The sequence below is a fragment of the Pseudophryne corroboree genome, chromosome 5 (genome assembly GCF_028390025.1).
Source record: "Pseudophryne corroboree isolate aPseCor3 chromosome 5, aPseCor3.hap2, whole genome shotgun sequence".
Classification (NCBI taxonomy): Eukaryota; Metazoa; Chordata; class Amphibia; order Anura; family Myobatrachidae; genus Pseudophryne; species Pseudophryne corroboree.
In genome coordinates, this window is record NC_086448.1 from 815,917,270 (window position 1) to 815,929,826 (window position 12,557).

The 12,557-nt window shown below is 46.7% G+C and overlaps 1 long non-coding RNA gene across 1 annotated transcript in view; it reads left to right on the top strand.

The window, feature by feature from the left end:
* Positions 1-1,183: 1,183 nt before the first annotated feature.
* The window catches only part of LOC134928591 (uncharacterized), a 181,787-nt gene continuing 170,413 nt past the window's right edge, over positions 1,184-12,557 (top strand). Inside the window, exon 1 of the long non-coding RNA XR_010177953.1 lies at positions 1,184-1,278. This is a non-coding gene — a long non-coding RNA (uncharacterized LOC134928591). The remainder of the gene's footprint in view (positions 1,279-12,557) is intronic.

The window sequence follows — 12,557 nt, forward strand, 5'->3', positions numbered from 1 at the left end:
CTGGGTTCAGATCACAGGTTGTACAGTGTGATTGGTGTGGCTGGTATGAGTCTTACCCGGGATTCAAAATCCTTCCTTATTATGTACGCTCGTCCGGGCACAGTATCTAACTGGCTTGGAGGAGGGTCATAGGGGGAGGAGCCAGTGCACACCACCTGATCCTAAAGCTTTACTTTTTGTGCCCTGTCTCCTGCGGAGCCGCTATTCCCCATGGTCCTTTCAGGAACCCCAGCATCCACTACGGACTCCGAGAAATAGAATTATCGGTAAGTAAATTCTTATTTTTAGTACATTTTAGTTTAATCGCATAAATCTCATCTTGTTGCCGGTAGAATGATTGTAATGACTGTTTGCTGCAATATTCTGCAGTTTTGTTTTGTTTGTTTTTTGTTCTTTTACAGGGACATTAAAATATAATAACTTTTACAAGGACATTTTTATATGAAAACATTGGTTTCCTGTTTGTTGCTATAGCTACATGTTCAAGAGCATTTGATCATTCCCTTGTGCTGCATTGTTAAATGAAATATGCAATGATTATAATCTTCTAAGGATAATATACCATAATTATAAGAAGGATCTAATTCCCTTTTATTTACTTTGTTTAAATGTTGATTACAAAGTACTTTGCTGAAAGTAACACTCTGCAGCGTTCTACGGTTCTGCACATTATCCAGGTGTAACATTTCAATTTACTCTGTCACGATTTCTCTATAATTAGTATATTCTAGTCTATGAATTAGGATTAATGTTACCTGTGACAGGTGCGTAGGGTCTAACGGTCTCATCAGGGACCCTGCAATTATGTTTGGGCTTAGCTGTGCCCAATGGGTTGGGACCCCAACTGCCCTGGTTGGTAATGTGATACGTGATGCAAGGAGCGGTCAGCAATCTGAGGTCTGGCGCACGAGTTAGTAAAGGCTTATTAGAATCTTTGAAGAAGTAATCCCAGGATGAACAGTGCCATGCGCCCACCCTTATAGGACAGGATGCCAGCACATAGGGTGCATGGTGTTATCTATTGGGTGGCATATAGTATTGGAATTAGGGTGGGCAATACCGGCATCCCAGCCTAAAATTGTCCGGGATTTAATTCCGAGATTGGAGCTTCCAAACGCTTCTTGGCTGCCTCTGCTCACCTCTCCCGGCTCCGGCGGTGAGATCTGGTGGCTGCGCTGCGTGACCTCTGACTTTTAGTCACACTTTGCAGCTGCAGGACCTCACCACCGCAATGTCCGCCCAGCCGCCAGAACGCGACGGAAGTGTCCAGCCCGTCCGGTGAGATTGTTGTGATTTATCTGACCTGGGCAGGGCGGAGGTGGGAGTGGGACACTAAAATGCAGCCAATCCCGGGGTATCCCGGGAACCCTGGGATTGAACATTTTTAAATCCCGATTCTCGGGATTGAAAAAATGCCCCTTGATTGGCCACCCTAATTGGAATGCCCAGGCCTGGCGACAGGGGGGGGGGGGGGTACAACGGGTACACCTGTGCCAGGTCCTGAGGATCTGAGGGGCTCCAAAGCTGTGAGGGGTACTAAATATGGTTGCGACGCCTGTTAGTGCATAAAATAACAGAACGGCGGGCATCCGCGTCCAGTGCTGCAACAGTTAGGCAATCACATTGTTAATAAGGCGCACCCACCCTCCGGTAAGGGAAACCCCACGGTCACCTGGTCCGGTCCCCGTACTGTGTGTATGTGGGAATGACGTCAAGAAGCGCTGCGCCCGTCCATCCGCCCACCCTTCCCTGTTCTGTCCCTGCAGTCTAAGAGAGGAGCAGGGGAACAGGCCTGACTGCCTGGAGCCGGTGGCGGCAGCATATCGGCGCTACCAGGCTGCTGATGGTAACAACTTGGTACAGTGTGTTATATTATATTTAATTATATAGTCATTTTAAAATATATTTTTTATAGCTATTAAATAGATAATTAAATCATATATTAGTATTTATTGGCACATTCATGGGGAATTTGTGGGACTGGGGTCATGGGGTCAAGAGGATGGGGTCAAGAGGGAGAGGGGAGGGGGCCAGACGTGTCAGTGTGCCGTGCCCCAAGATTTCTGTTGCCGGCCCTGGGAATGCCAAGACCAGTAGCAGCGCAGCAGCCTCTGGCATCTGCCATGTCTACTGTACCAGGGGAGTTCAGGAGGCGCAAAGAGAAGACCAGGGACAAACACAGTAAGCGCGGGTTGAGCCCCAATGTATTGGGATACCCCCTTTCTCGTTGACCACTAGACCTCATATTATGGCTACAGCCAGATCATTTCGAATCATAGTAATTAATTGTTACTGTTTTGAGTTATCATCTTACTCAGCCAGTTGGCGGATTAATTTATGGAACCACAGGGGCTGTGGCTCCAAAAATATTTCTGGAATGACATCTTGTGAGTACAATGAGTGTAATTGCTGCATTCACAATAGATTTTAGGGGTGAAAAGTCTGTTTAGGGGAAGACCAGAATGACGGCTATAGCATTAGTCACTGCAGAAGATAATGACTTAATGAAGAAGATGTTTTGCAGTGTCTTGTGTGAGATACTTTATGGGTGTATTCACCCTCCTGAGATACGAATAGAAAGCCACAGGGCAGGATGCATGACGCATCGCATTTTGCATACGTTGACAGTCATCACAAGCATTTATTAACGCCGCATGCTTGAAGAAAATCACACAGGACGGCTCTCGCGGTAAGAGATATCCTCTCCAGTTTAGGACCCGGAAGTCCTTCCGCGCATGCGTCAGGTGACGCACGCGCTGTGGAGGGTGTTGGGAGGGATCCCTCTCAAGGGGTTATGCGATAGAAGCCACTATGCTTCTATAAGGTAACACCATCTAAAGATGGCGTTGCCCACTGCATCCAAACCCTGGAATGTATCCGAGCTTGGTGCACATGAGAAAAATGGCCAAACCTCAAGAAACTGCATTTTTGCAGGTTTTAGCATTGCTGCATCCTGCCCATAGTGAGTACAGCTGTCGAAGCTTACCGCCAGTGGTGAATTTGCCATTAGGCACGTGAGGCACATGCCTAGGGGCAGCAATTAAAGAGGGGGGGGGGGGGGTGGCACTTGGATGCTTGTGTTGGTGCTGTCAGCCCAAAAGGTACCAGACCAGTAAATGCTAAATATTTCCACTGTACTGTAAGGTACCAAGGCCCTCATTCCGAGTTGTTCGCTCGCTAGCTGCTTTTAGCAGCACTGCAAACGCTAAGCCGTATCTTAGCTTAGCAGAAGTGTGAATGAAAGGTTAGCAGTTCTGCTACTAAATATTTTCCTGCAGTTTCAGAGTAGCTCGAAACTTACTCCTACCTTGCGATCACTGCAGACTGTTTAGTTCCTGGTTTGACGTCACAAACACGCCCTGCGTTCGTCCAGCCACTCCCCCGTTTTTCCAGGCATGCCTGCGTTATCTGCTGACACGCCTGCGTTTTTTAGCACACTCCCGGAAAACGCTCAGTTACCACCCAGAAACACCCACTTCCTGTCAATCATTCTCCGATCACTGGAGCGATGGAAAAGAGTCATTCGGCATTGCAACTATTATGCAGTGTTTACTGTTGCTGGGCAACATACTAGAAGCACTGATTTCCGGATATGACATTACGGCATGGCTGGTTACCATGGTAGCGTCGGAAGGTAAGCCTGGGTTACTAGACTTACGGCTGCTTTTCCACCTCCGGAAGTGCCCCCATGGTAAGGAATGTGCCGTAGTTATATCGTTACGGTACGAGCAATCACCATGGTAACGTCGGAAGGGGTATGAGGATGAGCGGATACGCCGCTGCTCATGACCCCCGGAAGTGATGTCGCGGCACAGGTCGTTGCCGTGACAACGATAAAGGAGAGGCCAGCTAAGGAATTACCATTATCTGCCGCCCCCGGATATGACGTCGCGGCGCTAATGGTTGCCATGGAGATGGAGGAGCACTGTGATCAGCGGGTCTCCGCTGACGTATTTATTAGTTTTATTTTTATCAATTCAGAGTTAATTACTGAAGAGGTCTCCATCAGTGTTGGGGTAACTGGAATTTGACTAGAGTTTGGGTCTGTTCTTAGCACTGGTAAAACATGGTTACTATGGTAACAGGTATCAACATATAGGAGCAGCCATGTTTACACAGGTGTTGTTAATTGAGGATTTGTTTTTTTATTGGTGTATATAAGGGTATTTAAGGCCCCTTTGGAACACAAGAAAGCACACTTACCTTGAAAAAGAACCTGGAATAGGTTTGAAACGCGTTGGTATGGTACAGAGATCTCCGGTGCGGCGTGTGAGTGACCTGTTTACCTTCGGCAGGGCTGTGCCTCCCGGGTGGCCAACTGACTGCATAAACATCTATTTGAAAACGAATGTTCTCGAATGAGCTGGTAATTATTTCATTCACACTAAGTCTGGATTTTTCTCTACCCAAAAGTGTGCTAGTTTGGAATTTTATGTATGTTTTATATATTGGATTTTTAATATACAAAGATTAAAGACGTATTGCATGAGATATTGGCACTCCTTTCTTTTGCATGAAAATCTCTATTGGATACCGAGAGGAGAACTACTGTGAGGAGGAGAAGAGAGGAAAAGACATTATTGCATGCAAGCTGACAAGTTTAGTACAGGAACGTAACTATGATATCATCATCCCTATGAACTTGTGACTATTTGAGTTTCCTATTGTTACTGCCCTAGCGCTTTTACGTGATCTGTATCTTTTTCTTGCAAATTTGTTCTATTGTGGGTGTGGGGACACCCTATATATTGTACAGATCTGTGTAGGCAGCTTTGGTATTGATTGCGCACTTGGAACGAACCCATAATTTTCTTGTAAAGACTGTCTATGTATACATTGGGACCCCTTTAATTACATCTGCTCTTTATAGCCACCAACTCATCACGTCAGAAGTATTTAAACACTGTTGCCCTTATTTATCAATGAGTGATACATTTCACTGTGAGTGATAAATTGCACCAACCAATCAGCTCCTAACTTCCATGTCACAGGCTAGGTTTGAAAAATGACAGTTAGGAACTGATTGGCTGGTGCAATTTTTCACTCAGTAAAATGTATCACTCATTGATAAATAAGGGCATATATCTGAAGAAATTTAAATCGGCTCATTAGCTAACTAATTGCGGTGATGTGGTAATGGATGCGGCTTTCACAAGCACAGCTGGGAAATACTGTATGAGAAATGATGGTGATTCCGTCTCAGTCACTGTAATTAGCTTTCTTTGTTAGGGAAATAAAACCTGGAAACAAAGAGGAAATAGTAACTCAGTTCTCATAAATCATTTCACTTTAATCATTAAGCAATTTCCCAATATAAATCTTTATTGCTATGGGCAAAACCCATCTTAAATAGAACTCCCATCTTAGTAAATTTACCCCAATGAATTACTGTAAGAATCTAATTTATGTTCTTAAAATTATTCTATTGCAATACATGATTATATGTTACTTGTGGTCCCCTTCTGACATGCAGTAAAACTATATTGTCCACACGGAATACATACCATATCCCGGCGGACTGAGATGCCAGCGGTCACATGCAGTGTCGGACTGGGACATGAAGGGCCCACCGGGGGAATGCAGTGATAGGGACCCATACTTAGGGGAGTGGCCAACCTACAAAGGGGGTGTGGCCAGCCTCCACAGATGCTTGAAATACACAATAGTTTCGTGCACTGTAATGCAACATATCTACCATGTATAATACAAGTGCACAGTCTGGAACCTGATCCCTAGAGGAAGGATTGGTCCCTCAGGCAGTGGGGCCTACCGGTGGTTTCCTTGGTACCACTGTGGGCCAGTCCGACCCTGGTCACATCATTGACCGCAGCATCCCGATTTTGAAGATCCCGACATCAGGGGGGGTAAGTATCTCCCCTGTCCCCTACCCTAACCCCTGGGTTGTGGCAGGTAGGGCTAACCCCCCCCCACCCCAGTGCCTAACACTAACCCCCTCCCCAGGCCCTAACCTATACCCTGATACTCACCTTCAGAGTGTCAGCTCTCAGTGATCCGACGCCGGGGTCCTGAGTGGTGTCGGGATTCGCATCCCACCCACACACTGTATAATCATATCATTAACATTAAAGTTAAATTATACCTATTAGCTGTAATTATCAGGGCACATTGGGAGGAGTTTCACTGTAAATCTTTAACTGAGAATGTTTTTTGTTTATCCTAGACACTAGATGTATCTATATTTAAGTTACTGTATATAAAAAAACTACCAACAGTATTTACAAATAAATATATATATATATATATATATATAGAAACTCGGCGGCGCGGCACTCAGCAGAATCAGAAAGAAAAACACGGAAAGCTTCTTGCTTATCAACGTTTCAATGTATTTTTCATGAAAAATACATTGAAACGTTGATAAGCAAGAAGCTTTCCGTGTTTTTCTTTCTGATTCTGCTGAGTGCCGCGCCGCCGAGTTTCTACATGCATTTACCTTTGCGAGGGCACCAGCGACTATTGTATTGACCTAAAGGGAGTGCCAGACCCCGGAGCATACTATATATATATATATATATATATATATATATTTCTCTGACGTCCTAGTGGATGCTGGGACTCCGTAAGGACCATGGGGATATAGCGGCTCCGCAGGAGACAGGGCACAATAATAAAAGCTTTAGGATCAGGTGGTGTGCACTGGCTCCTCCCCCCATGACCCTCCTCCAAGCCTCAGTTAGATTTTTGTGCCCGACGAGAAGGGTGCAATCTAGGTGGCTCTCCTGAGCTGCTTAGAATAAAAGTTTAAGTTAGGTTTTTTATTTTCAGTGAGTCCTGCTGGCAACAGGCTCACTGCTACGAGGGACTTAGGGGAGAGAAGTAAACTCACCTGCGTGCAGGATGGATTTGCTTCTTAGGCTACTGGACACCATTAGCTCCAGAGGGATCGAACACAGGCCCAGCCATGGAGTCCGGTCCCGGAGCCGTGCCGCCGACCCCCCTTGCAGATGCCGAAGTTGAAGAGGTCCAGAGGTCCAGAAACAGGCGGCAGAAGACTTTCAGTCTTCATAAGGTAGCGCACAGCACTGCAGCTGTGCGCCATTGTTGTCAGCACACTTCACCAACAGTCACCAACTGTCACTGAGGGTGCAGGGCGCTGGGGGGGGCGCCCTGGGCAGCAATGTATAATACCTTTTATGGCTAAAATACATCACATGTAGCCCTTGAGGCTATATGGATGTATTTAACCCCTGCCAGATCTCACAAACTCCGGGAGAAGAGCCCGCCGAAAAGGGGGCGGGGCCTATTCTCCTCAGCACACGGCGCCATTTTCCTGCTCAGCTCTGCTGTGAGGAAGGCTCCCAGGCTCTCCCCTGCACTGCACTACAGAAACAGGGTTAAAACAGAGAGGGGGGGCACTTATTTGGCGATATGATTACATATATAAAAATGCTATAAGGGAAAACACTTGTATAAGGGGTTGTCCCTGTATAATTATAGCGTTTTTGGTGTGTGCTGGCAAACTCTCCCTCTGTCTCCCCAAAGGGCTAGTGGGGTCCTGTCCTCTATCAGAGCATTCGATGTGTGTCGGTACGTGTGTGTCGACATGTAGGAGGACGATGTTGGTGAGGAGGCGGAGCAAATTGCCTGTATTGGTGATGTCACTCTCTAGGGAGTCGACACTGGAATGGATGGCTTATTTAGGAATTACGTGATAATGTCAACACGCTGCAAGGTCGGTTGACGACATGAGACGGCCGGCAAACAAATTAGTACCTGTCCAGGCGTCTCAGACACCGTCAGGGGCTTGTAAAAACGCCCATTTACCTCAGTCGGTCGACACAGACACAGACACGGACACTGACTCCAGTGTCGACGGTGAAGAAACAAACGTATTTTCCTTTAGGGCCACACGTTTCATGTTAAGGGCAATGAAGGAGGTGTTACATATTTCTGATACTACAAGTACCACAAATAAGGGTATTATGTAGGGTGTGAATAAACTACTTGTAGTTTTTCCTGAATCAGATAAATTAAATGAAGTGAGTGATGATACGTGGGTTTCCTCCGATAGAAAATTATTGGCGGTATACCCTTTCCCGCCAGAAGTTAGGGCGAGTTGGGAAACACACCTTAGGGTGGATAAGGCGCTCACACGCTTATAAAAACAAGGGGCGTTACCGTCTCCAGATACGGCAGCCCTCAAGGAGCCAGCTGATAGAAAGCTGAAAAATATCCTAAAAGTATATACACACATACTGGTGTTATACTACGACCAGCAATCGCCTCAGCCTGGATGTGCAGCGCTGAGGGGGCTTGGTCGGATTTCCTGACTGAAAATATTGATACCCTTGACAGGGACAAGATTTTATTGACTATAGATGCATTTCTATATATGCGAGATGCGCAGAGGGATATTTGCATTCTGGCATCAAGAGTAAATGTGATGTCCATATCTGCCAGACGAAGACACGACAGTGGTCAGGTGATGCAGATTCCAGACGGCACATGGAAGTATTGCCGTATAAAGGGGCGGTCCATCGGACCTGGTGACCATGGCAACAGCTGAAAAATCCACCTTTTGTTACCCCAAGTCACATCTCAGCAGAAAAGGACACAGTCTTTTCAGTCTCAGTCCTTTCGTCCCCATAAGGGCAGGCGGGCAAAAGGGCCAGTCATATCTGCCCAGGGGTAGAGGAAAGGGAAGAAGACTGCAGCAGGCAGCCCATTCCCAGGAACAGAAGCCCTCCACAGCTTCTGCCAAGTCCGCAGCATGACGCTGGGGCCGTACAAGCGGACTCAGGTGCGGTAGGGGGTCATCTCAAGAGTTTCAGCACGCAGGGGGCTCACTCACAAGTGGACTCCTGGATCCTACACGTAGTATCCCAGGTGTACATTGGAAATTCGAGACGTCTCCCCCTCACAAGTTCCTGAAGTCTGCTTTACCAACGTCTCCCTCCGACAGGGAGGCAGTATTGGGAACAATTCACAGGCTGTATTCCCAGCAGGTGATAATCAAAGTACCCCTTCTACAACAAGGGAAGGGGTATTATTCCACACTATATTGTGGTACTGAAGCCAGACGGCTCGGTGAGATCTGAAATATTTGAACACTTACATACAAGCGTTCAAATCAAGATGGAGTCACTCAGAGTAGTGATAGCGAACCAGGAAGAAGGGGACGATATGGTGTCACTGGATATCAGGGACGCTTACCTACATGTCCAAATTTGCCTTCTCACCAAGGGTACCTCAGGTTCGTGGTACAGAACTGTCACTATCAGTTCAGACGCTGCCGTTTGGATTGTCCACGGCACCCCGGGTCTTTACCAAGGTAATGGCCGAAATGATGATTCTTCTTAAAAGAAATATGGACGCTTTCCTGATAAGGGCAAGGTCCAGAGAACAGTTGGAGGTCGGAGTAGCACTATCTTAAGTAGTTCTACGACAGCACGAGTGGATTCTAAATATTCCAAAATCGCAGTTTTTTCCGACGACACGTCTACTGTTCCTAGGGATGATTCTGGACACAGTCCAGAAAAGGATGTTTTCTCCCGGAGAAGAAAGCCAGGGAGTTATCCGAGCTAGTCAGGAACCTCCTAAAACCAGGAAAAGTATCAGTGCATCATTGCACAAGGATCCTGTGAAAAATGGTGGTTTCTTACAAAGCGATCCCATTCGGTAGATTTCACGCAAGAACCTTTCCGTGGGATCTGCTGGAAAAATGGTCCGGATCGCATCTTCAGATGCATCAGCGGATAACCCTGTCTCCAAGGACAAGGGTGTTTCTTCTGCGGTGGCTGCAGAGTGCTCATCTATGAAAGGGCCGCAGATTCGGCATTCAGGACTGGGTCCTGGTGACCACGGATGCCAGCCTGAGTGGCTGGGGAGCAGTCACACAAGGAAAAAATTTCCAGAGAGTGTGATCAAGTCTGGAGACTTCTCTCCACATAAATATACTGGAGCTAAGGGCAATTTACAATGCTCTAAGCTTAGCAAGACCTCTGCTTCAAGGTCAGCCGGTATTGATCCAGTGGGACAACATCACGGCAGTCGCCCACGTAAACAGACAGGGCGGCACAAGAAGCAGGAGGGAAATGGCAGAAACTACAAGGATTCTTCGCTGGGCGAAAAATCATGTGATAACACTCTCAGCAGTGTTCATTCCGGGAGTGGAAAACTGGGAAGCAGACTTCCTCAGCAGGCATGACCTCCACCCGGGAGAGTGGGGACTTCATCGGGAAGTCTTCCACATGATTGTAAACCGTTGGGAAAAACCAAAGGTGGACATGATGGCGTCCCGCCTGAACAAAAAACTAGACCGATATTGCGCCAGGTCAAGGGACCCTCAGGCAATAGCGGTGGACGCTCTGGTAACACTGTGGGTGTACCAGTCAGAGTATGTGTTCCCTCCTATGCCTCTCATACCAAAAGTACTGAGAATCATAAGAGGGAGATGAGTAAGAACGATACTCGTGGTTCCGGATTGGCCAAGAAGGACTTGGTACCCGAAACTTCAAGAGATGTTCACGGAAGACCCGTGGCCTCTACCTTTAAGAAAGGACCTGCTCCAGCAGGGGCCTTGTCTGTTCCAAGACTTACCGCGGCCGCGTTTGACGGCATGGCGGTTGAACGCCGGATCCTGAAAGGGCATTCCAGATGAAGTCATCCCTACCCTGGTCGAAGACAGGAAGGATGTAACCGCAAAACATTTTCACCGCATTTGGTGAAGATATGTTGCGTGGTGTGAGGCCAAGAAGGCCCCTACAGAGGAATTCCAACTGGGTCGTTTTCCTACATTTCCTGAAAACAGGACTGTCTATGGGCCTAAAATTAGGGTCCATTAAGGTTCAAATTTCGGCCCTGTCGAATTTCTTCCAGAAAGAACTGGCTTTAGTGCCTGACGTTCAGATGTTGGTAAAAGGGGTACTGCATATACAGCCTCCTTTTGTGCCCCAGTGGCACCTTGGGATCTCAATGTTGTTTTGAGTTTCCTAAAGTCACATTGGTTTGAACCACTCACCACTGTGGACTTAGCATCGTCACCTTCCATGTGAGATATTTTATTAGCCCTGGCTTCAGCCAGGCGTGTGTCAGAATTGGCGGCTTTATCATATATAAAGCCCTTACTTAATTTTTCATTCTCACAGGGCAGAATTGAGGACTCGTCCTCAATTTCTCCTTAAGGTGTTTTCTGTTTTTCACATGAACCAACCTATTGTGGTACCTGCGGGTACTAGGGACTTGGAGGACTCCAAGTTACTTGACGTTGTCAGGGCCCTGAAAAATATGTTTCCAGGACGGCTGGAGTCAGAAAATCTGACTCGCTGTTTAGCCTGTATGCACCCATCAAGATGGGTGCTCCTGCTTCTAAGCAGACGATTGCTCGCTGGATTTGTAATACAATTCAGTTTACACATTCTGTGGCAGGCCTGCCACAGCCAAAATCTGTAAAAGCCCATTCCAAAAGGAAGGGGGCTCATCTTGGGCGACTGCCCGAGGGGTCTCGGCTTTACAACTTTGCCGAGCAGTTACTTGGTCAGGGGCAAACACGTTTGCTAAATTCTACAAATTTGATACCCTGGCTGAGGAGGACATGGAGTTCTCTCATTCGGTGCTGCAGGGTCATCCGCACTCTCCCGCCCGTTTGGGAGCTTTGGTATAATCCCCATGGTCCTTACGGAGTCCCAGCATCCACTAGGACGTCAGAGAAAATAAGATTTTACTTACCGATAAATCTATTTCTCGTAGTCCGTAGTGGATGCTGGGCGCCCATCCCAAGTGCGGATTGTCTGCAATACTTGTACATAGTTATTGTTACAAAAATCGGGTTATTCTTGTTGTGAGCCGTCTTTTCAGAGGCTCCTTCGTTGTTATCATACTGTTAACTGGGTTCAGATCACAGGTTGTACGGTGTGATTGGTGTGGCTGGTATGAGTCTTACCCGGGATTCAATATCCTTCCTTATTATGCACGCTCGTCCGGGCACAGTATCCTAACTGAGGCTTGGAGGAGGGTCATGGGGGGAGGAGCCAGTGCACACCACCTGATCCTAAAGCTTTTATTATTGTGCCCTGTCTCCTGCGGAGCCGCTATATCCCCATGGTCCTTACGGAGTCCCAGCATCCACTACGGACTACGAGAAATAGATTTATCGGTAAGTAAAATCTTATTATATAGTGAACATGGAGACTGCGGCACTCGGTTTTCAAAAGTAGAAAAGTTTTTACTGAAGCATGTTTAAGAAATTATATTTGCTGTACTGTGCAGTAAAAGTACTTGCTATCACATCAGTTAAATTTGCAAAAAGTTGGTTAAAAGAAGGTGATTGCAGTGTCCTTGGTTGAGATTACTGACTTCTGACTTTGGATAAAATCCTGAAACTTGAAATACATATTTGTTGGGGTTTTTTTTTTTTTTTTTGCGTCCTTCACAAAGTTATAAAATGTAAAATCAAATTCTAAGTTGGGAGTAAAGCAAAACAAGAGTAGGTACAGGCAACATATTGCCGCTATTTGTCCAATCCGGGCATCGGGGGATCGGCAATCTGGACTATAAAACATGTTTAAAAATCCTGATTCCCTGATCCCAACTGAAAA